The sequence below is a fragment of the Alligator mississippiensis genome, chromosome 12 (genome assembly GCF_030867095.1).
Source record: "Alligator mississippiensis isolate rAllMis1 chromosome 12, rAllMis1, whole genome shotgun sequence".
In the NCBI taxonomy this organism is placed as follows: Eukaryota; Metazoa; Chordata; order Crocodylia; family Alligatoridae; genus Alligator; species Alligator mississippiensis.
The window spans coordinates 28527788-28553300 of NC_081835.1; the positions used below are offsets into that span (position 1 = coordinate 28527788).

At 45.3% G+C, this 25513-nt stretch overlaps 1 protein-coding gene and 1 long non-coding RNA gene across 5 annotated transcripts in view; one reads left to right on the forward strand and one right to left on the reverse strand.

Moving 5' to 3' along the window:
* Positions 1-25513, reverse strand: part of HDAC11 (histone deacetylase 11) — a 99205-nt gene that overhangs the window by 60236 nt on the left and 13456 nt on the right. The window lies entirely within an intron of this gene.
* On the forward strand, positions 346-25484 carry LOC132244506 (uncharacterized). Its single transcript, XR_009456023.1, has 3 exons — positions 346-404; positions 23481-23599; positions 25171-25484. It is a non-coding gene; the product is annotated as an uncharacterized LOC132244506 (long non-coding RNA).

A 25513-nucleotide genomic window follows, 5' to 3' on the forward strand; every position in this document is an offset into this window, starting at 1 on the left:
CAAGGTGAAGAGAGCTAAATATGTAACAATAAAACATACAAATAAGCAAGTAAAGGTTTATGATACACTAAGTACTTTTCAAAGCTACAAAGAAAAAAATTAACCAACAGCAAATAACTTATAAACACCTAGGTTTAGATACCTGATCCAAAGTACTCATAAGGGAGGTGCAGGCAATTATTTCAGCTGGAGGGCCACTTACTGAGTTTTAATGAGCTATCAAGGGCCACATAGGTAGCCCTGCCCCTTGACAGCTGCCCCACCCCCAGTCACCATATTGGGACCAGAAGTCCTGCCCCTAAACCCTGACCTTTGCCACCAGAAGTCCCTCCCTTTGCCCTGGAAGTACTCCTTTTGGGAAGGAGGGTGCTGCAATCCTGAAACCAAAAAAACACCCAAATCAGGTACAAAATATAAAACTTCTGCTATAATTTATTTTAATTTTATTTTAAAATATTATTGTACTGATTTATGTGCTCACTAAGTGTATGTAGAGGTCACTGCATAATAACTCAAAATACAGTCCTATTGTATATTGTGTGTGGGTGGTAAGGGGGTGTATATGGAGGGTGTGGTGGGTGGGTGTGGAGGGGTGTGGGGTACGTGGTTGGGGTGGGAGAGAGATGGGGCCGGGCCACCGACTCCAACACGTGCGGTTCTCACTGACAGCCAAACTGGCCACTTCATGCAGCTCACACCTTGTACCTGTGCTGCATGCAGTGCCCGTACAGCGCAAACCCTGGAGAGCAGCCAGTATGTGCTGCACACAGCCCGGGGGGCTGGCAGGAGTCCAGCCTGTGGGGTATGTGTTTGACATAGCCATGAAATTCATTTAATTATTTTGCTGTCTTGGCTGATGATAGACCTTAAAGACATAATGGGATCTCACATACAATCCTAACAATTCCGTGCATAGCAGGAGGAGTGACTGTGGGATTAGGGATCTGATCCCAATGCTGCCATATGCTGGTATGGGGGGAGCCCAAGATCGTAATTGCTCCTCCTGTACTTGCAAGTAACAGACTTTGCCATCATGTGCTCCTGCAGCTGGCAGCACCACTCAGCTAACCGTAGCTACCAGGTTGAGGAGTACATGAAGCAGTTGGCTCCCAGCCAGGGGAGTGCACAGGAGCTCCCATGTGCACCTCTGGCTGGGAGTCCCAGTCAACCAACTAGTGTTCCCAGCCATGGGATCATATGAGAGCAAGGGCTCCATGTGCTCCAACAGCTGGGAGCACCAATTTATTGGCAATCCCAGCTTGGGAGTGCATGGGAGCCAAGGGGCAGGGAGGTCCTGCAGCTAGAAGCCAATCCACCTACAAGAGCCCCCAGCCATGGAAGCACATGGGAGCCAAGCATTCTGACATGCACCCTGGCTGGGAGCACCGATGAGCTGAATAGCACTCCTAGCCTTGGGAATGCACTGGAGTCTTGAATGTACTCCCAAGGCTTGGAGCACTGGCCATCATGTTAAGGCATGATGGGAACCTGCCACAAAGTTCTCACACATTTTGTGTGTACTAACAAACTATGTGGCTTAAACCCGGTTTATCACACTATTAACTGAATGAACATGTGGCCGGGTCACTACTAAAGATATGACTAACTGGTTAATCACATATTAAGAGTAACGTCTGTTCGGGGCCTTGGTATCATAAGCACTGAGTAAAGGTTCAATTTTTACCTCCCACAGCAGACTGGATAGCATTTTATCATGTTTAGAAAAACCAAGTAAATTACTTCCTATTGCAATTTTGTTTAGGAAAAAAATTAAAGCTATATTCTGCATTCCTGTATATCTTCTATGGGAACTGCATGCAAGGAGGAAATATTTCTGGTCAGACTTGTTTGTGGCTCCCACATACATACTTGACTATTTAATTGGCTTCATAATGAATAGCCGTTATAAGGCTAGATCCAGATATGTTTAATAAGCTTGCTGCTTACAGCAAATGGCTATTATGAGAGTTGTTTATAACTAAAACAAAGCTATGAATTACATTTCCCAAATCTTATCCTAATGTTTTTCTTGTCAAATACACAACTAGATCTTTGATCAAACAAAGGAACAATAACAATAACTCTGCATTAGTTCCTCAGTGTGGGATTTTACCTCCTGATTTTTGCAAAGACTTATTTCTCAGCCAGACCACTGTACCAGTAACTCATATGCGTGAGTTTTCAATTCTAAGGTGAATCAGAAAGCTGTGATTTGTGATCCCAAAATGTTCTAGCTCAATTCTGTTTCATTTTAACACATAACCTGTTCTTCTTATGCTCAAGTACTTTGGTTTATAAATATAACCTTCAAAGAGTAAATGAGGTAGTCATAAGATTGTTCAGATATATGTCATTTTGGGTAATCCATACTTATAAATCCTTCCATAGATGCATAAATACTGAGAAGGTTGTGTGTGTGTGTGTAAATATATGAAATTTTAATGCTGGCTTTGACCATATTTGGCAAAATATGTACTAACGTACTTCCTTTACAAAATGAATTACTATTTTTACTTGAATCCAAGACAAGGTTGAATTTGAGAGGACCCCCCCCCCCCAACAATTAGATTCTATACATAGAAAATGTTATAATATTCTATGTATAGAACCTAATCATTGGAGGGTTGTCTTAAATTCATCCCCACCACCACTGCAGCAAGGGTAGCAGTGGTAACGGTACAAGTGGCAGGGGGGAAGGTAGCCTGACCCCTGCCCCTCACCCCCTTGTAGCCTGCCCTTCCTACCACTTTCCCCCACTGATGCCTACCCCCATTTTCCCCCTTGCCTCCTGCTGTCTGATTCCATGTCCCGTCTCCCACATAGCTGCTCCAGTCCTTACCAGGCCATACAGGAGCAGTTGCAGCAGTAGCAGGTGCTGCATGACTTGGCAGAGGCCAGGGTGACCATGTGGAGTGGGACCAGACAGTAAACAGCAGCAGGGGGCTGGAGGAGCACAGAAGCAGCAACAGAGGCAGCAGCTGCAGCTCCAACCCCAAACCTGGATTGGCCACAAAAGTCGCCAACCCACTTCCCCGCATCGCCCTGCACTTGAATCCAAGACAAGGGGCCTCTTCCCCCCCCCCCAACCCACCCCCATGTTAAATGGGAAAAGAAATCTTGTCTTGGATTCAAGTAAATACTATATTGTATATTACAATATTTGGGAGTTTCATAAATTAGGACATAAATAAGTCTGAGATAACTCATCATGGGAAAGTTACAAATAAATAATTTTAACTTTAGTAAACAGAAGTGACTTAAAACCCCTGCCCCAGAATATTCCCAGGCAACTTAAAAAAAAAAACAAGAGAATTATTCCATGTACTTGAATACTGTGATCTATTATGACTTAGTGAGAAACAGGTGGTCATCTCCAGATTTGTAAACATATAGGCAGAATATGGAGGCTGAATCTCAAGAATTTGTTCTCTCGTTCCAAACCTTTTTGAATTCAACTAAGCCCGAGTTACTTGACTAGCTTAGGGTTTCTCTCATGTGTTGGGTCTGTGGTTTATTGACAGATTTTTTCTTTTGTTTGTTTGTTTTTTCCAAGCTAACCCTGTTAAAATGCTTATAGTTCATTGCTCATGTGCCTCATGCAAACAAAAATAAAGGTTTAAGAGTGAAAATATTTCTGGCCAAATCTGTATTTCTAGCAAATCTAAATTCGTATTGTCAAAGTGTTAATTTTAAATGTTTTTCCAAGTCCAAGCCCATTATTTCAACATGAAATTTTGCTTTACTTTCATGGAAACTTTTGTAGATCCACCAACTATACACCAATTTGAGTGGCAGAATAAATCTCGTACTAGCAATTTTGTATGCAGTTGGAAAGTAATACTTGTCAAATACTGTGCATGTACCTGCAAGCCTAATGTCTGGTTTTTAATAGTGCAAAAGGTATGCCATTATTTTTTTAAAGACCAGCTTAGTAATTAATATTGGAGTAAGCACAGTAAACTTTCAATACCAATAAAGTTAATCTAATTTAGATAAACTGTTTCCATGTATTTCTTACCAAGTTAGCTGTCTAATGCTATTATGTCATTACAAATAATTTTCTATTACAAAAATAGCTTAGTACAAAACAAAACTAATATTACAAACAAAAGCACTGAGCATACAGAAACATCAAAAAGTACAAAGGCAGAGTACAAGCTAATGATGGATAATGAAAATGATTTGCATTCAACATGTAGTTAATGTAAGTTACTATATCACTGGTCACTTTAGCAAGACATCACATGTTAATGACTAAACAATGAATAACCGATTTGTATTTTATATTCTTAGTACTTCATGTGTATAGCAGAAGCACAAAATGATTTACTAGGATACCTCTCGAGAGCCTTCCAAGATATGGTTCTGTATGCAGTATAAAAAAAAATTAGAGAGAAATATATTCAACCATTTTGACTAGATGGAACCTAAAGTGATTTAATTTTCCATACAGTCAGTTGTTTTACAGTAAACATGTCTTCATGACATAATTCATGAACAAAAAAAAGTTTCTTCTGACATGGACATGAAACAATAAACATTAAGTACCTATCTTAAAAGTTATAGTCATTCTTCATTAAGATTATTAGATAAACTATTACAAATAATAGTATGCAAGTACTTCTTTTGGTAGACATTTGTTTTCATTCAGTTATCATGAGCTTTCTAATATTAAATCCAATTGCTTTATACTTCGCATGTGTTGCATTTAATTCTATAAATCACCTAATGTCAAAATGAGCCCAGTATCCGTTAAACAAACAAAAAACCAGGCTTCTCAAAGATGTAAAACACCACAATTCAATGAGCTGTCTCCATTTTTCTCCTACATGCTCTTCAATGGCTTTATACTTTGGCTAACAGTTTTTTTTTAATCTGCACTGATGTCAGAGGATTTAAAATTGATTATTAATTGCTTAGGAGTAATTAATTGTTATATGAAGGAAAGAATCTAGAGGATTTATTTTTAAATTTTTCACCCTGTTGCAATTGGTAAAACAGTAGCACAGCTTGCGTTATTCATTAGACATTTGAATTCTTCTTTTGTTTAATAGTTTCTAGGGTCGGAAGGGACCTGAACAGATCATCAAGCCTGACCCCCTGCCCTGGGCAGGAACGAGTGCTGGGATCATAATACCCCAGCCAGATATCTATCCAACGTCCTCTTGAAGACCCCCAAGGCAGGGGAGAGCACCACCTCCCTTGGGAGCCCATTCTAAAGCCTGGCAGCCCTAACTGTAAAGTAATGCCTCCTGATATCAAGCCTGAACCTGCTCTCAATCAATCTGTGGCCATTATTCCTTGTTATCCCAGGTGGTGCCTGGGGGAACAGAGCCTCACCTATTTTCCACTGGTCCCCCCTGGTGAGTTTATAGACAGCCACCAGATCCCCTCTCAGTCTTCTCTTGTGGAGGCTGAAGAGATTCAGACCCTTTAGTCTATCTTCGTAGGGTTTGGCCTGCTGCCCCCGGACCACGTGAGTGGCCCTCCTCTGGACCCTCTCAAGGTTAGCCACATCCCTCTTGAAGTGCAGCGCCCAGAACTGGACACAATACTCCAACTGCGGCCTGACCAGCACCGCATAGAGGGAAAGGATCACCTCCCTAGACCTGCTTGTGGTGCATCTATAGATGCACAACAAGGTGTGGTTAGCCTTACTGACTGCTTCCTCGCATTGGCGGCTCATGTTCATCCTGGAGTCAATAATGACTCCAAGATCCCTTTCAGCCATTGTGTTATTGAGAAGGGTGTTCCCCAGCCTATAGCTAAGTTGCAGGTTCCTTCTCCCTAGATGCAGCACCTTGCACTTGTCTGCATTGAATTCCATTCTATTCTTATCCGCCCACCTCTGTAATTTGTCTAGATCAAGCTGGATTCTGCCCACTTCTCCCCACATCTTTGTCATCAGCGAATTTGGACAGCGTGCTTTCCACGCCCACCTCCAAGCCACTGATAAAGATGTTGAATAGCACAGGCCCAAAGACCAAGTTCTGTGGAACTCCACTGCCCACATCCCTCCAGGCCAAAAATGATCCATCCACCAGCACTCTCTGGGTGCAACCACTGAGCCAATTTGCCACCTATCTGACTGAGTAGGCATTAATGCCGCAGTCACCTAGTTGTCGTTTTTTTTTGTGGTTTTTTTTATGAGAATGGGGTAAGAAACAGTGTCAAAGGCCTTCTTGAAGTCCAGGTAGACAACTTCTACCTCAGAGCCTGCATCCAAGGACTATGTGTGACCCGGTCGTAAAAGGAAACAAGGTTAGTCAAGCAGGATCTGCCCTCAGTGAACCCATGTTGGTTGCCCTTAAGCATTACCTCCCATTACCCCCCCCCCCACAGATGTGTTCCTTGATAAGTTTCCCAAAGGTCTTCCCAAGGACTGAAGTGAGACTAACTGGCCGATAGTTACCCAGGTTCTCATTTCTCCCTTTCTTGTAAATGGGGACCACACTGGCCCTTTTCCAGTCCACTGGGACCTGGCCAGAGTACCACGAGCACTCATACAGCTGTGCCAGGGGCCGTGCTATGACCTCAGCCAATTCGCTCAGTACCCTCGGATGAAGAGCATCCAGACCTGCTGATTTATACACATCCAGCCCCTCCAAGAGTTCCACAACTAGATCATCCGTGGTCCTAGGCATAGCGTTGTGTCCCCTGAGCCTGTCCATTATCCTAGTTGGGGAATTGTCCCGGTCCCTGCTCAGAAATATGGAGGCAAAGAACTTGTTGAAGAGATCAGCTTTTTCCTTTGTTGCAATCACCAGATTGCCAAGCCTGTCCTGTAGGGGCCCCACATTACCTGGTGCCTTCTTCTTACTCCCTATGCATTTGAAAAAGGACTTTTTTTATCCTTAATTCTGGTCACCAGCCCTAGTTCCGTCTCTGCCTTGGCCTTCCTAACTGCCTCCCTGCAATCACAAGCAACGGAGGTGTAATCTTCCTTGGTGACTGCCCCTTGGTTCCACTGTTTGTATACCACCTTTTTTACCCTCAGGCCCTCCAGGATGCCTTTACTGAGCCAAGGGAGGTTTTAGCACTCTTGCTACATTTGGCTCACGTTGGGACCGACTCCCTCTGAGCTCGGAGGATCGTCTCCTTAAGGAACAACCACCTGCCCTGGACTCCTATCTCTTTGAAGCTCCGACTCCCCAATATCTCTCTTACTAATCTCCTTAGCTCATTGAAGTCGGCCCTCCTGAAGTCAAGGACTTTTGCCTTACTGCTAGCTTTCACCACCCTGCACCAGATAGTAAATTCCAGCAGACAATGGTCACTAACGCCTAGGTCAGGGCGGGCAATTATTTTGAGCAGAGGGCCGCTTACCCAGTTTTGGCAGGCTGTTGAGGGCCACATGGGTAGCCCCACCCCTTGACACATACCCCACCCCTTGACAGGTGACCCACCCCCTGGTCACCATCTTGGGACCAATGTCCCAATGTCTTGGGACCGATGTCCCAGGGCCAGCACCAGTGGGGCCCAAAGCAGGGCGCAGGCTGGCAGGGGTCCGTGGAGCTGGGCTGGGCTGCACCAGCAGGGAGTGGGGAGCTGGCCCAGCTCCATAGAGCCCCTGCCAGCTGGGTCCCCACGCTCCTGCCACCCTGTTCTGGGCCCCAGCAGCACTGGCCCCAGGGCACCGGTGCAGGCCCCGTGCTCCCACTGGCTCCCTGCCCACTCACACCCGGTGCCCCCCAGCCCTGCAGTACAGGCAGGGGGCAGCACACAGCCCCAGCCCCCTGCTCGCCAGCAGGGAAGAAGTTGGTGCTGAGTGTGGGAAAAAGTGGCCCCTCACATGCCCCATGGCCAGCGCCCCATGTTGCAGGTGCTCGCAGCCCATGAGGGGCTGTCCGGAGCAGGCACAAGCAGCCCCAAGTAGGCTGCGAACGGCTGCAGCGTGGGACACCAGGCATGGGTAAGGAGGGGCCACTTCCCTCACCCCCGCTACTTCCTTGCCCAGGGTCCCCCTCCCCCCACTTACCTGAGCTTCGCATGCTGCAGTAGCCACGTGTTCCCAGCCCAGAAACCCCAAAAGGGGCTTCCAGCTGGGGGGTGGGGCTGGGTGGGCCCCGCTGTTGTTGGAACCCACTGGGCTTCCCCTGGGTCCTACTGCCCTTGGTTCCTGTCATTTTTGATGGGAACCAAGGGCAGAGAAATATAAATTTTCCAAATTTCTTTAGGGGCCCCATGGGCCGGTTAGAATGGCTGTGGGGGCTGTATTTTGCCCACCCCTGACCTAGGTAGTCGAGCACCCACAAATCCCTCACCAGGTCATTGCCTGTGGCAAGGACCAAGTCCAGCAAGGCATTTTCTCTAGTGGGATTATGTACCTCCTGGGTCAGGGGGAGGCTAAAAATCTATGTGAGCATTCAGACCTGGCTGACTCATCCTCCCAGCAGCTGTCTGGGTAGTTTAGGTCATCCATGACAACCACATCCTTACTGCCTCCATGAGCTGACCTGAAAATTCCAGGTCCATCTCATCCCCCTGGTGAGGCGGTCTGTAGTAGACGCCCACTATCAAGTCCCTTTCCCCATGACCCCCTTGCATTTTAAGCCAGAGCACGTCAGTTTGCTCCTGTTCTGAACCCATCCTAATCGAGGACATGTACTCCTCATTAACAGAGAGCGCTACATCCCTCCCCTCCCCCTTTTCTCCCTACTCCATCTCGTCTATACAACCTATAGCCCTCGATGTCTACTGCCCAGTCATGGGTAGAATCCCACCAGTTGAGGCTACCAAATTAAATTCCTAGACATCATCATTAAGAATGACAAATGATGCAAAGTCCAGTGTTTCAGGATGTTAATCAAAAAGTTTGCCACTTGTGCCCAGATCCTGTAGTCCCAACTCTCTGCAATTTTTGTATGAAGTTAAACATGCACCTGTCTTTACAGGATTGTGCCATCAGTCATCAGGAAGACCTATATACAACACCAAATTATTACCATGAAAAACATCAACATTGCCAACATTGTTATAAAAAGTAATCAGTAACCAGGAACTCAGGAGGATAACCAAAAAGTTTTTAATATTCAGAGATAAATATTTAAACTTAAACAAAAATAGGGAGAAAAAATCTTCCATTTATGAGGATAGCCTATATGTAATAAAAGCAAACTTTGGAATACCACCTAACATTTGAAACTTTCATATTGATAATTTCATTGGACTAGACAATTAGGTCTACCCTCCACTAGGTAAGGGAAAAAAAAAAGGATATTCTTGAGTTAACTAACAGCAGAAAAAAATTGCTGCTGAAGACAGGATAATTTGTAGTCTTCACAAATCAATAAATAAAAGTAAACCCAAATCTTTCTTATAGTCCTTATCTCAGCTAGGTAACTCTTGAAAACTGCCCTTCCTTTCACCAGAATTTACTGTTAACTAACTCAAGTGAACCCTTCTTAGTGAAGAGTCTACAGACATACTGCATAAGGGTGGAGGAGTACCTCTCACAACTGAAGTTAAGAGCTATGGGGCTGGAAAGGACCTCACGAGGTCTAAGCCAACCCCCTGCTCAAGGAAGGATCGTCCCTAAACAAGTGTTTTTCTACCTTATTCTTAAAAACTTTGCAAACAAATCTCTTGGCACAACTAGTAGCACAATGCCCAAAACATCAAAAACACCGTAACTTGCTACAGGTATAACAGGAGGACAAAGGCACTGTCAATGACCTACTTACTGCAAGTAGTTGTTAAATACACTCAAAAAAAATTAAAGAAGAGGACCATCCAATCATTACAGAGGAAAGTAAAACCCTATAATCCATGTCAATCTGACTGGGGTAAAAAACTGCTTCCTTTTCCCAAATGTGGTGATCAGTCTGACACTGAGATGAGAAGCAAGACCTTCTTGCCAGGAACCTTTGGATTTGTTAAGTCCTAGCAGGAATGCAAGTATACCCCTGTCAAAATCCCCTTAGCTGCAGCAAACATGTAATTTTCCAGGGGGGGACACCAAAAAAACCAGAACTGATATATAAACCAGCATCCATAGCATGGGGAGGGGGAGGAGGAAGGGGGGAGTGGGAATCCTTCCCAGCTTCATGTGGTGACCAGCTAAGCCCCAAAACATGGGATAATCAAATACCCTCCACTCTACACTGTAACCTGGAGAGTGCAAACCCAACTCCATGCATCATAACACTCTGACTGTACAGACATAACTCCCCTATCATCCTATTTTCGGCCCAACCCCACTTCCCTGGTAATCTTGTCCCAGCAATTTTAATCTTCTTTCATAAGCAATTGTGAAGCTCTGCTTCATTCTCCTGCTTCGGACTATGGTCTCACCCAATTTCTACCTGCTGTGGTCTGCAGAATCCATTTTGTAATTTCTGAGCAATGCATGTGTGTAGGTCTCCTGGGTTTCCAGTCTGTTGCTTGCTACAGCACACTCCACGTATTGCTACTCCTAAATCATCCCTGACTACTACTTCTTCAACCTCTTCTTGAAAACCTTCAATGAAGGAAATTTCACAGCTCCCCTAGGCAGTCTAGTCCACTGCCTCACCATTATCATAGCGAAAAAGTTTTTCCTGGTATCCAATCTAAACCTACTTTGCTGCAATTTCAAGCCATTGCTACACATCTGACTGCAAGGAGGAAGAAAAAAATGTTCCATCTTTTAATGGTAGCCCGTTAGCCATTTGAAGACTTCCCACAAATCGCATTTTCTGCAAGTTAAATATACTTGTTTCTCTCAACCTCTTGTCAGACAGCTTGCCTTCCAAGCCCTTTATCATTTTTATCACCTGCCTTGGAACCACTCACTTTTTCCATGCTCTTTTTAAAAAGTGGAGACCAGAACTGCACACAATTCTCTAGATGAGGCCTAACTAGAGCTGAATAGGGTAGTATTACTGCCTCCCACCCTCTTACACCTAATACTCCTATTGATGCAGTCCAAAACTGCATTCACTTTTTTGCAGCTGTGTCACATTGCTGACTTCTGTTGAATACAATTCACTAAAATCCCAAGATCTTCCTGAGCAGTGCTGATACCCAGACAGTTATCCACCCATTCTGTATCTGTGCTTTAGGTAATTTTTCACTGCACTGCACTGAATTTCATCCTGTTGTCTCTAGCCCAGCTTTTCAGGTCATTAAGATATTTCTGAATTCTACTCCTGTCCCCCAGTGTGTTTGCAATCCTTCCAAGTTTCATATCATCTGCAAATCTGGTCATAACATTCTCTAGTTCAGCATCAAAATCATTAATAAACACAATGAACAGCAGAGGACCCAGGACAGACCCGAGCTGGACTTTAACTTGAAACCTCCTGTCATTCCAATATTGATCCACTTGTAATTACCCTTGGCATGTGGCTATTAAACCAGTTCTCTATCCATCTTGTAGTTTCGTTTAGCCCACATTATCCAGTTTGCTTGTGAGGAGGTCTTGTGGAACTTTGTCAAAAGCCTTACCAAAGTTCAAGTACACTATATCCACTGCATTCTTTTAATCAACCTAAACGATTAATTTATTGACGAATGAGATCAAATTTGTCATGATTTCTTCTTTTGAACTCTGTGCTAGCCCATGATTGCCTTTCCTCCTTCAGATGTTTACAAAAAAGACTTTATAATTTGGTGCAGCAGTTTCCTGAGCATTGAAGTTAAGCTATAATTCCCTTCTTTTTTTTTTTTTTTTAAAGGCAAAAGAGGGACATTATGTCAACCCTTTTCCGGTCCTCTGGTTGATGTTGTTTGTCCTCTGAATTTGAAGATGACAATGACATCACTGATTAATTTGGTTTCTGTGAGCACCTGAGTGGATGATCAGGCCGATTTGAACCGTCTGTGGCACACTGAGCAAGAGATGACAATTTGAGCTGCTTGATGAACAGCAGAGTGCTGCTGTTGCAAGATTTCCACTGTTTGCGCTTCTGCTCTTCCTCAGCAGTTCTTCTCCGTTCATAGACTGTAGCTCCAGTATTAATGAGGCTTCACCAGGGGAAAGAATCATGAGTGCCATCTTTCCAAGATTTTGGGTCAATGTTGAAATGGCTCAAGGATGACTTGAGGGAGTTGGTGAAACTTTTCTTCTGGCCTCCCTAAGAGTGCTTTCCCTCCTTTAGCTCGCCATAGAAGATCTTCTATGGCAATCACTCCTCTGACATCCTGGTGACATGGCCTGCCCATCTCATCTGTGATCTCATTAACAGAGTTGAATCCTTGGAAAGCCTGCCCACGTGAGAACCTCAGTGTCTGAGACCTTGTCTTGCCATCTTATTCTCATCAGTTTCCTCAGACAGCCCATGAGAAAGTGGTACAGCTTCATAACATGGTGTCTGTACACCGTCCATGTTTTGCATGCATACATCAGGTTTGGCAACACAATGGCTTTGATCTTCAGTTTTGTTTGTTGATGAATGCCTCTACATTCCCACACATTTGTACGTAGTCTGCCAAAAGCCATACATGCTTTGGCAATTATGGTATTGATTTCATCATCAACATTAACTGCATGTGACAGTGTACTGCCGAGATATGTGAACTTGTCCACAGCCTGAAGGACTTGGCCATTCACGGTGATGGCTGGCTCTATGTAAGGCTTTCCTGATGCAGGTTGGTGCGTCACTTCTGTCTTCTTAGTGTTAACTGTGAGACCAAAGTTGTCACAAGTTGAAGAGAAATGGTCCATACTTTGCTGCATGTCAGACTCAGATTTACAATTCAGGGAACAGTCATCAGCAAATAGAAGATCATGAACAGTCACTTCCTGTAACTTTGTCTTCACCAGTAATCTCAAATTGAAGCAATTGCCATGAGTCCGGCATCTGATGTCAATCCCAGTCTCACAGTCATGAAAGGCATCTGTAAACATGGCAGAGAACATCATGCTGAAGAGGGTTGGGGCCAACACACTGGTGACTGGGAATGGTTCAGATGACTCACTCTCATCTAGAACATGACCAAGCATGCCATCATAGAATTGCCGAACCATTATGATGAATTTCTCTGGACAACTAAATTTTGCCATTATCTTCCAAAGGCCCTCCTGACTGACTGTATCAAATGTTTTTGTCAGGTCAGTGAAAATCATGTACAAATTGGAATTCTGTTCCTGGCATTTCTCCTGAAGTTCATAGATTCGTAGATTGTAGAGTCGGAAGGGACCACAATGGATCATCGTGTCCGACCCCCTGCCCCTGGCAGGAAAGAGGACCGAGGTCAGATGACCCCAGCCAGGTGACTATCTAACCTCCTCTTGAAGACCTCCAAACTAGGTGATAGCACCACCCCTCTTGGAAGCCCATTCCAGATCCTGGCCACCCTTACTGTGAAAATTTCTTCCTAATATCTAACCTAAATCCACTCTCAACTAGTTTACACCCATTATTCCTAGTCACTCCCTGGGCCACCTTAGTAAACAGCGCTTCCCCTATTCCTCGTTGACCTCCCCTAATAAATTTATAGGCGGCCACAAGATCTCCCCTCAGCCGTCTCTTGTGAAGGCTGAAGAGATTCAGCTCTCTCAACCTCCCTCCGTAGGGTCTATCACGAAGGCCCTAATCATGTGAGTGGTCCTCCTCTGGACCCTCTCGAGATTCCCCGTGTCCCTCTTGAAGTGCGGCGCCCAAAACTGGACACAGGACTCCAACTGCGGCCTGACCAGTGCCGCATAGAGGTGGAGGATCACCTCCTTTGTTCTATTAGTCATGCACCTGCTAATGCATGATGAGGTGCAATTGGCCTTGTTGATGGCCTCGTTACACTGCCGGCTCATGTTCATCTTGGAGTCAATTATGACTCCAAGATCCCTCTCTGCCTCCGAGCTGCTGAGAAGGACATTCCCCAACCTATAGGTTTGCTGGGGATTCCTCCTTCCCAGGTGGAGTACCTTACATTTATCTTTATTAAATTACATCCTATTTCTTTCTGCCCATTGATCCAACCTGTCCAAGTCAGCCTGAATCTGCTCCCTGCCCTCCGGTGTACTAACTTTGCTCCATAACTTGGTATCATCAGCAAACTTAGAGAGGGTGCTCTCCACGCTCTCGTCCAAATCGCTGATGAAGATATTGAATAATATCGGTCCAAGGACCGAACCCTGCAGGACCCCACTGCCCATCTCCCTCCAGGCCGAGAAGGAACCATCCACCACCACTCTCTGGGTGCGATCCCTAAGCCAGTTGGCCACCCACCTGACCGTGTAGGCATCCACTCCGCAGTCTGCTAGCTTCCCAATGAGGATAGGGTGCAAAACTGTGTCGAAGGCCTTCCTAAAGTCCAAGAAGATGAAATCAGCCTCGGCTCCTGCATCCAGGCAGCGCGTGACAATTAAGTCTGCTCTGCACGTGAGCTGACATGCCTAGCGCTGCATCACATGTATTTGTATAAATGGCAAAATGTGCATCAGTGCTGAGAAAATGGTGGCGGTGCAGTTTTGAACTAAAACACCTTCAATGTGTTTTAGTTCAAATGCGTGCCACCGCCATTTTCTCAGCACTGACACACATTTTGCTGTTTATACAAATCTATGCATCACAGCACAACATGTGTACAAATGCCCTTAGTCTATGGTCCTGCGTGCTTTCCTAAAGCTAGACTGACTCTCAGGCAGGAGCCCTTCTTCAATGTGTTGCACAAGGTGATTCAGCAGAATTCTAGTGAGAATTCTGCCAGCTATTGACAGCAAGGAGATGCTCCAATGGTTATTGCAGGATTGTCTATTGCCTGTCCACTTGTACAAGTGGACAATGGATGCATCCTTGTACTCCTGGGGTATAGTTCCTTGAGTCCACATTGACTGGAAGAGTTCAGTCAATTTCAGAGCCATGTAGGAGCTTCCAACCTTGTAGACATCTGCTGGTATAGCATCTGCTCCAGGTGCTTTGCCATTTGACAGCAGGTTAATTGCTTCCACAGTCTCAGTCAGCATTGGAGGATCAGCAAGAAATATGTTAATGTCTACCTGGGGCAGCTGATCAATTGCCTCATCACTAATTGATGATTGTTCATTGAGGATGTTGTTGAAATGTTCTGCTCATCTCTGCAATATTTTTCTTTGTTAGTGAGAAGCATGGTTCCATCAGCACTCAGTATTGAAGATGTTCCTGATGACCGTGGCACATAGCTTGTCTTCAGAGCATCATAGAAGTTCTTCATATCATTTCTGTCTGTGTAGGACAGCATCTCATCTGCCCTGTTGCTCAGCCATGAGTTTTGTTTCTGAGTTTGCATTGGACAGTCCTCTTGATGCTATTGAAGGCTGCCTTCTTAGATGCTGAAGTGCTGTCTTCTAAGCAGGCCTTATGGAGCCAATGTTTCTCATTCAACTGTCTCCCCAGGCCAGTATCATTTTCCTCAAACCAATCTTGAAGTTTGTGTGGCAGAAATGAGGGTATTAGATGTCACTGGGTACATAGGGTCTGAAGGATATCCAATTTTCCTCGATGTTACTGGAGGATGCATCAATTGTTACTAGTTGGCTGCATAGTTCTTCAATGAATGCCTGCTTTATATTCTCCTGTTTCAATTTGGAGACATTAAGCCTTTTCAGTGCTTTTTTGCCTTATGGTTGTCTACTAAGATGTAACCAGATATTCAGCTTGGAGACTATGAGCCTGTGGTCAGTCCAACATTCTACACTTCTCAGGGCCTTTGTCACTGACATCCTGTCCATCTCTTCTCTTAATGATGACATAAGCAAGGCATGGGTGCATCCAAGACGTCTTGCTGTGGTTTTGGCAGGCAGAAGACTGTGTTGGTGATAAGGAGGTCATGTTCTGCGCATTTCCCCAACAGGAGGAGCCCACAGCTGTTGTATTTCCCAAGGACAATTTTTCCAATGATGCCTGGCCATGACTAGTGATCTGCACCAGCTCTAGAATTAATGTCACCAAAGATGAGCTTATCTGCCTCTGGCACTTCTGTAATAAGAGACTCCAGGTTTTGGTAAAACTCGTCCTTAATAACATCTGGGTTGGTCATGGTGGCTGCATAAGTGCTGATAGCTGCACAGCTTTGCCCAGACAGTGGGAGTGTCATTAACTAAAATCTGTCATTCACTCCCTTTGGGAGATTTGTAAACTTGCTGACTAGCTTTGTTTTGATGCTAAACACAACATCAACTTCACATCACTCTTCTTTACTAAGGCCACTCCAAAAGAATCTGTAGCCAGCTCCTTTTACAGTATGTTGTCTTTTATCAGCTAGGTGAGTTTCACTCAGGGCCACTATCTGAATGTTGAATCTGGCCAGTTCTCTATCAACTAAAGCTGTTCTTCTCTCTGGTCTATCTGCTATTGTACAGTCCATTAGCATATTCACATTCCAAGCACTGATGGTGAGTGGTGTCACTTTTGTCTTTTTTTATCTTTCTGTGTGATTTGACCGCTATAGTGGGATCCCCACCAACCACACTATGCTGACCAGAGTTAAGGTGAAGCAGACAATATTTAGGGCACCTTTTCTAGACCCTTCCTCATACTATGGAAGTGAGCAGTGATCCTAAATAGGGCTGCTCAGTCACCCAAGGGGCTGCCAAATTCCACTGCTGCTTCAATCCAGTGAAATAAAACCCTACGCCCTGAGCCACCTGTGTGCAGGTCTGCAGCTACAGCTCCCAGTGCATCCATACCTGCTGTTTGCTGCTCGCCCATTGCCACAGAACTTCAGTGTATCTATGGGAGATATAGATGATGTCATGAATTTTATGCAAGTTGGATTTAAGTGAGGGAAATTTGCATAGTCACCCTCACTCTCTTATCCAGGCCTGTCTAAATCCAGTGCCACGACAATATTGAAATGTCTCGAAACAAGTCTGGATGCAGTGGATGGCCATGAGGTCCTACTGCACCTGAACTGATGCTTTACACTGTCCACACAGTTCTTGCTATATGCTTTCACAGCTGAGGAGATGAGCATATCTGCTCAGCCGCCTGATCCACTAGAGACAACTTTCCAGATGGAGCCAGGTGTAGCTGTCCACTCTAGCCAACAATCTGGCCCTGCCCTTATTCTTATTTTGGGGTCAACTACCTTAGCCTTTCCCTGCCAAGAGCTAACCCACAAGGCAGCGTGGGCTGGGGTTTCAGGGTGTCCCAGACTTGCCCGTCCCTGGGGTTTGGCCCTGGTGGCACCTTCTAGGGGCTGTTCCACCATCAGCTGTCCCACGACAGTGACCCCAAGCCCCAAACAGGGTGCCCTGCCAGCCTGTGCCCCGCTTTGGGCCCCACCAGTGCTGGCCCTGGGACATTGGTCCCAAGATGGTGACCAGAGGGCAGGGCACCTGTCAAGGGGCGGGGCACTTGTCAAGGGACAGGGCTACCTATGTGGCCTTCGACAGCCTGCCAAAACTGGGTAAGCAGCCCTCCGCCCGAAATAATTGCCTGCCCCGATCTAGAGTGACTCTGAAATAAGCATTTCAGCTGCAGGTCTTATTTTACAGCTGTAGACTGTGGCATGCATAGTTTAGCCTTCCGGACTTTATTTTATCTATAATTGTGCATTCTTGTTTAAATGCATGCTTGTACTTTACATAGGGGTGGCTTTTTTTTTTTATATATATCTACTCACATTTCATTACCTTCAAAATACTATTTTCTGAAGGCATTTCTAAAGATCTTAATTTCAAATCTACTTGACATAGTAAATGATGAAAAGTGAAAAATCAATTAACTATTGTCAAGACCTTTTTATAAAAGATTAGAAGAGTAAAAAAAATTGTAATCATCAGTTAACTTTGAATATTAGCATAAATATTAGTGAGGCAGCAACAGAATGTATAAACAACATTTAATAAAAAACATACAATGTGACATTTATGGCAAAGGATGTATGATGTGGATAACTGACTAGAGGAAGTCTAAGGATGTCAGATGTTTGTTGTTTCAGCTTGAAAAACATTACTGCATATGCCACTGTTTTTGAGAAACTGATTCACTGCTGTGAATTGATGCACAAAGGTGCATTAGTTACAACCAATGCAGTAATTTTTTAAACTGAATTCTATTGTCCATTGCTCACAATGGAATAGCCTATGTATCAAACATTTTCAGAAGAGTATATCCTACTGTGGCAAAGTGGGGCTCCCCGACTAGCCACAGTGATAGTTTCCCCACTTGCCTTTGAGGCACGCCACTCACCTGACTCACCTGCCATGCCTTGTTCTTAATTAATTACGACGTTAATTAAGGCAGGAGGCTGCCCATTCTTGCCCAGATGCCAAGGGGCGTTAACTGCGGTTCCAGTCCTCCCCTACACCACAGCCCAAGCCTCGCAGATGGCATCCACAGAAGTTACTCTCATCAGCCCCCACATTGGGCCCCAGAACCCTCCAAACAGGACCCCTCTAAGATCCCTCCATTCAGGCAGCCTACCCCACCCTCCTTCAGGCTACCTAGCTCCCTGAAACTGTTTCCCCTCTTGGGCGTGGTTCCCCCAGGACCTCTGGCTGCACAAGCCATGGCTTCTCCTCCAAGGCCAGTCAGGACCCCAGGCCCTCAGCTCTGGGCATCCCTCACGTTGGGCCCCTGGCCCTTTTGACCATTCTGGTTCTGGTTCTGGCCCTAGCATGGACCAGTCGAGGGTACTCTACATCAGTCCTCTGAGCCTCTAGCCCCACTCTCGCTCCTGGGTCCACCTTCTGGCCCTACTAGAGGTTAACCCACCTGGTTGTGGGAGCTGGGGTAACTCGCACCACAACTGGTATTCCAGGGTCTCACGGGGACTCTCACTCCCCCTGTGGAGCAGCATGTCATTGTGCTCTATCTATATAAACATACTGAGCTCTCAGCCCTCTGGTTTTCCTCCCCCTTCACTGAAACTACTCATCTCTGCCCCCTCACTTGGGGTCCACTCCATACCGCCCCCTCACTTGGTGCTCCATACTACCCCCTCACTTGGGGCCATGGGGCTTCCCTCCCTGGTGGGTTCAGGTGGCCGCAGCCGTGCCTGTCCCCCAATCTCCCTCCTCAAGGTCTTGCACCCCACAGGGCTCAGGTGGCCTGGCCCCCACTCTTCCTCCTCGGGGTATTGCACGCCACAGGGCTCAGGTGGCCGTAGCTGTGCCTGGCCCCCACTCTCCCTCCTCGAGGTCTCTCGGGTTCTTGCACCCCACAGGGCTCAGGAGGCTGCAGCCGTGCCTGGCCCCCACTCTCCCTCCTCGGGGTCTCTCGGGGTCTTGTACCCCACAGGGCTCAGGTGGCTGCAGCCATGCCTGGCCCCTCCACTACCTTCGGTATTACCAGACCCACGCCAAAGGTGAAAGCAAGGGTTAAGGCACCCCTACCCACCTTTCACCGGGCTGATAACTGGCCTGGCATTTCCTGGGGGCTCCTGCACCACTGAGAGCCCCACCAGGACAGCCACTCCTGGCAGGGTGCAGTTTTAGGTCATGCCCAGGACCAGGAGCCTCCTGACCATCCCCTACAGATTCTACCTTTACCTCCAGGATGATACATGAAGCCTCACAACCAGGCAATGTTGCTGCCTCCCCTGCCAGCAGGGAACTGATGTTTATATAGGCAGCCAGGGATCTAAAATGGCTGCCACAATCAAGCACCTGCTGGCTGCTTGGCTCAGGTCTTAAAGTGGCAGGCACCAACAGTGCCCTGCCACACACCTTCCCCCTTAAAATGGTACCTGGGGAAGGTTTCCCCTGCTGCTCCTCCAAAGCAGGCTCTCCTCCAAGCCTGTGAGAGCCCTCAATTGGTGAACACCTCCAGCAGTGCTCCGCCACACACCTCCCCCCTTAGAATGAGATCTGGGGGGGCTTCGCCTGACTGCCTTCCCTGCTGGGCTCTGCCCCAGCCTACTGCAGCCCCTCAAAGGTGCTCCACCACACCTACTTATGGGATAGTGGAAGGCAAAGTACTTAATGTAATTTTTATTTCAATGTTCACGCGTATAAAACAGTCAACTTTCTATGTTGTACATATCAAAAGTGGAAGATTTATATGGTACCAAACAGAAAAGTATTTCATAATTTATAAAGGTTTAGTGTTGTTTAGTTATTTCCTTTTAAAATGTCAGAGTGCTGACATGAATTAATGGGTATTGGTTGTAGCTATGTTGGTCTAAGGGCACAGGCAGATAAGGTTCTTTGGGTAACCAGCTGGTCTTTTATTAGACCAACTGAAATGGTTGGAAATATTCTTCTTTGAAAACGTTCAGGTACAAACACCAGCCTGAAAAGGGGTGTTTGTACCTGAAAGCTTACAAAGAATAATTTTTCCAACTATTTTAGTTGATCTAATAAAAGATATTGGATTTACCCAAAGAACCTTGCTGACCTGAATTAAATGAGTACAGTATTCCTTTACAAGGCACAAATATTGGAGCAAGATAGATTAAAAATGATTATAGCCAATTCCTTTTAAATTAATTCATTGCTCAGAGATCACAACATTCCCAAGGGCTACATCTTACAGATCACAGCTCTCCTTTTTCTAACAGATGTAAAGAAACTCTTGTGAAGACTGACTCTTTTATAGTGACAGAGATTATATACGTACAGATACTAAAGAATACACATTATTCAATACAAGGGAGACCTATACATACAAAAATCTTCCTTGTGACCTATGCCTTTGATCCTAAGAATACACATTATTCAATACAAGGGAGACCTATACATACAAAAATCTTCCTCGTAACCTATGCCTTTGATCCTTCTTACCTCCCTCCAACTGTCCTTCAGTCTGCTTTCTCACTACCATCTTGGTCAGTCTGCCTCTGCGGTTGCTGCTAGTACATAGTACATCTGTCTCTCTTTGGCAGCTGAAATTTTTCCAGTGACACTTTCTCACATCTAAATTTTTCTATAGCATTATCATGACAAGCATAAAATACTCCCAACAGGCACATCACTTCTATATTCCCAGAAATGTGAGTTTTTATAGCTGGTCACAGCATGGGCTTGGAATTGCTATCGATATATCTATCTTTCACTTGTCTGGTATAAAAGGGCAGACTTTTTGCATGGGGTGCTTAAAGGATGTACATGACCCCTTTAACATAAGAACACAATGTTTTTACTTCTAAAACTATATCTTTCTAGCAGACTATTTCCAAGCAAATAAGGGAACCTGAGGCACCTGCTCAGAAGTCCTACCTTTTAAATTTTACATTCACAGGAGTCATCCTGACAGAGAAATGGAGGGCACAACAAGACACACCACTATCTTATACATTTAGAAGTCTAGACTTCCCCTAATGAAACTGGCCTCTGTTCATGACAATTATATTTGTTTTGGATAACAGGGAACTATTCAGATTTTTTTTTTTTTTAATCCAAAAGTATGAATGTGAATAAATGTACAAACTTCCATCCTAAGTGGACAGAGTAATAGTATAACAGCATAATCTCTTCCCACTCTTTGTGGAAAGATGGCATTACCTTTATTTATGGGTATTGTTAACTTGCAAATAGTGAACTCCCCTTTAAAAAAATACAATCCACTACTTCTGGCATTCTAATATTATAAAAGCCTTAATTTTTCTATCTGTCTGTAATGCTTTATTCGCACTCCGATTGGCTGAATGAAACAACCAATCAGAGTGTGAATACAGCATTGGGACAGGAAGTGGCAACGCAGAGGAGCACCACCATGATGGTGGGGACACAGGGGACAGAGGGGGAGGCAAGGCCAGCTGTGCCACCCTCCCCTGCTCCCAGCAGAGTTTGCCTCGCCCCGCCCCCCTTGCTCCTAGGAGGTGATGGTGGCATCACAAGGACCACCAGCACTGGCCTCTTTCCACCCCTCCTCCTATTGTTGCTGCTGCCTGCAGGGCAGACTTGGCAGCAGTGAGGGGGAGGAAAAAGTATGCCATGGCAGCGGGGCAGCAGGGTGGAAAAAGAGTGAGCCCGGGCTGACGCGGTGGGGAGAGGGCAGGAATGGACCCGGGCCTCGACGTTGAGGGAGGGGGAGGAGCTGGCCTAAGCGGGTGGGGGGGGGAAAGATGGCCTGTTACAGCAGTGGGGGTGGGAGAAAGGGGAGGAGCAGGCCTCCTTCCCCAACTCGGGCCCAGGCCCTCTCCTCCCCCACCCCCATGTTGTCCCCGAGCCCACTCCTCCCACCACCACAGCAGGGATGAGGGGAGCAGCCCCAGACCCCAAGTGGCAGGAGGGAAGTGGGGAGCAGGCCCAGACCAGAGGAAGGGCAGGACACATGGGGCTCCATCCCCACCCACTCCCTGTCCCATCATTCTTGACAGGCAATTGGCTAGTCAGTCACAAAAGTCTATAGTCAGTTAGTTGATCTGTTACTTTCCTGATGCTCAGATGACCAGTTTGACTCTTAATGAAACACAGCCCACATTTTTTTGGGACCACTGATCCATCAAAAAAAAATCAAAATTGCAGTTAATTGCTGTATAAAGTCACTAAAATAAAACAGTCAGGGCCGGGCTGCACGCACATGGGCTGTGCTGTAGGGGGCATGGCGTGGGGCAGCACATGCTGGAGACACCTGGGTTCCCTCCCCGGGGCTGGGACCTCCTCCCCTGCTCAGCCAGGAAGGGGCTTCCTGCCTGCATTAAGCCCTTTAAATGTGGCGCAGGCAGCAGGGAGCAAGCAGGGCACAGCCTCTTGACTGCAGGGCCCCCTGCAGCCACAGGTTCTGCAGAATAGGATGGGATGGCCCTGCTTACAACACCAAACTACTCTTTTTCATATACATTGAGTAGCTTGATAGCCTATTTGTATCATGAGTAAACTATGTGTTAGACAATGTATGAAATATATCTCTCATACCCCCTGATGAGGCTTCACGTACCCCCTAGGGGTACATGTACCCCTGGTTCAGAACCGCTGCCTTAGACAAAGGAATGCAATGCTACAGAAGCAGCAACTCCAGCTTCCTTGCATGCTGCAGTGGCAATGACAACACAAACAACTCCGAGCTAGACAACAAGATTCTCATTTAACAAACCTCACCCTTGTTCCCAAATAAATAAAAGTGGATATTTTCTAAGTGGAAATTTTGTCATATACATTAATCTACTGACTCATTCTTATCCATATATAACTTAAAATATCGTCCAAGAATAGGTAAACTTTTACATTTAGAAATAGCCAGTCAATGTTCTTTGTTCAATATCAAAATGTAAAGTTGTATCAGTTGGCACTGTAAGTCTTCAAACACAGATAGCCTGCATAGAGATGTAAAGTTTCTAGAAATTTTGAAGCCATGTAAAAAAAAAACCAGAAATTTTGGAGAAAATTGAAATATATGCAATACTTATTTTCTTTACACCTTTTACAGATCTAAATTCACTTCGCTACTTTAAGAACATAAAATGCATTATGGATAATTTGGTTTGCTAATAAAATTATCATGTTTGGTATATTTATTAAATTTTAAAGTATAGTTTATTCAAACAATTACAGTCCTTGGAAAGGTCTTTGAAAAGATTATGAAGGATAATATTTGTGGGAGTCCAGCAGGAAAAATAATGCAGCAGGGATACCAGCATGAATTCGCAGCAGGTACATCATGCCTGACCAATCTGGTTTCTTTTTATGACAGGGTCACAAACTGTGCAGAGGTGGATGTCGTTTTCTTGGATTTTAGTAAGGCCTTCGATATGGAATCTCATCCCATTCTCATAAATAAAGAGGCTGTGACATAGATGTTTACATGGTCTGGTAAGTGGCAAATAGGCTTAGCAGTCACACCCAGAAAGTGGTAGTAGATGGGTCGGTATCAGCCTGGAAGGACGTGGGTAGTGGGGTCCCGCAGGGTTCAGTCCTTGGACCTGTACTCTTCAAAATCTTCATCAGTGACTTAGATGTGGGTGTGAAGTGAATTCTGTCCAAGTTTGTGGACAATACTAAATTGTGGGGTGAAGTGCACACTATGGAGGGTGGGGAATGATCACAGACAGACCTAGACAGGTTAGAAAAGTGGGCAGTACACGATAGGATTCAGTTCAACAAAGACAAGTGCAGAGCGCTGCACCTAGGGCGCAAAAATATCCAGCACACCTACTGGCTGGGAAGTGACCCTCTCAGCAGCACAGAAACAGATGGGGATCTCAGAGTCATAGTGGACTCCAAGATGAACGTGAGTCATCGGTGTGATGAAATCAGCAGCAAAGTTAACCATACTTTATCATGTATCGGCAGATGCATGACAAATAGAACCAAGGAGGTGATACTTCTCCTTTATGCGGCACTGGTCAGACCGCAGTTGGAGTACTGTGTCCAGCTTTGGGTGCCATACTTCAAGAAGGATGTTGATAGACTCAAGAGGGTCCAGAGGAGGGCCACTCGTATGGTTAGGGGCTTACAGGACAAGCCCTATGAAGAGAGACTGAGGGACCTAGACCTCTTCAGCCTCCACAAGAGGAGGCTGAGAGGTGATCTTGTGGCCACCTACAAATTCATTAGGGGGATGCAGCAAGGGATCAGAGATGCTCTGTTCACCAGGGCACCTCTTGAGGTAACAAGGAACAGTGGCCACAAACTGAAAGAGAGCAGATTTAGGCTAGATATCAGGAAAAACTTCTTCACGGTAAGGGTGGCCAAAATTGGGAATGGGCTTCCAAAAGACCTGGTGCTCTCCCCTACCTTGGGATTCCTTTAAGAGAAGGCTGGATAGGCATCTGGCTGGGGTCATCTGACCCCAGCACTCTTTCCTGCCTAGGCAGGGGGTCAGACACTATGATCTGTTGAGGTCCCTTCTGACCCTAGCATTTATGAATCTATGAAATTTACTAACTGAATTTACTTTGAAATATTTTTAATTTTTGTTACAAATAGAGCTACAAGCTACTAAGGAACCTAGCTCCTCTTAGTTTTTGCCAGTTTATGAGAAGCAGGCAAAAATTAAAGTTGAAAATAGACGAAACCATCAACATTATAGTAAAACCAAGAAAATTATTATGTATTCTAGACTTAGTCTCCTCCACAGTGTCAAGCAGATATAGAAAGCACTAATTTTTAGAAAAAGCTGAGAAAAAAAGAAAAAAAAACAAGACTCATTGAATACAATTTTTGCTACATGAATCTTTGCCTAATCAGTCTAATTTTCTGAGCTATCACTATCAGCAGTTAGTGCTTCTTCTGATCTTTCATTGTTATCATCTTCATGGACTTCTGAAAACTGAAGGTTTGCCCGGATTGAGACAAGTTTCTGTTCTCTTTCACATGTTAGTGTGTTTCTTGATTTGGTGTTAGTATTTCCAAACATAGACCATTTTTTTCACATGCTACAGAAGACGGAAGAATCTGAAGCAGGTGAGAAGCAAGAGAAGTCAGAGGCTGTCTCGTGCAAAAGCCTTGCCACCATGTTGCAGGAGGGATATGCCTGGCAGAGTTTCAGACTGCATTCCTGGGCCCAAATACCTGAAGATGTTCTGTATTCTGCAACATTTGAAAGTACCTTTCCAACATCAAGTCCTAAGTGTGTTGCTTTTCTGCAAAACTCTTGTTGGTCTAATAAAATATGATACCTCTACTACAAGTCCTGATTGCTTGTTTTGTAATCCAATCAAATGCAGTAGCAGTTCTAGCATCACTAACATTTCTGACTTTGAATTTTGGATCCAAGAAATTTTC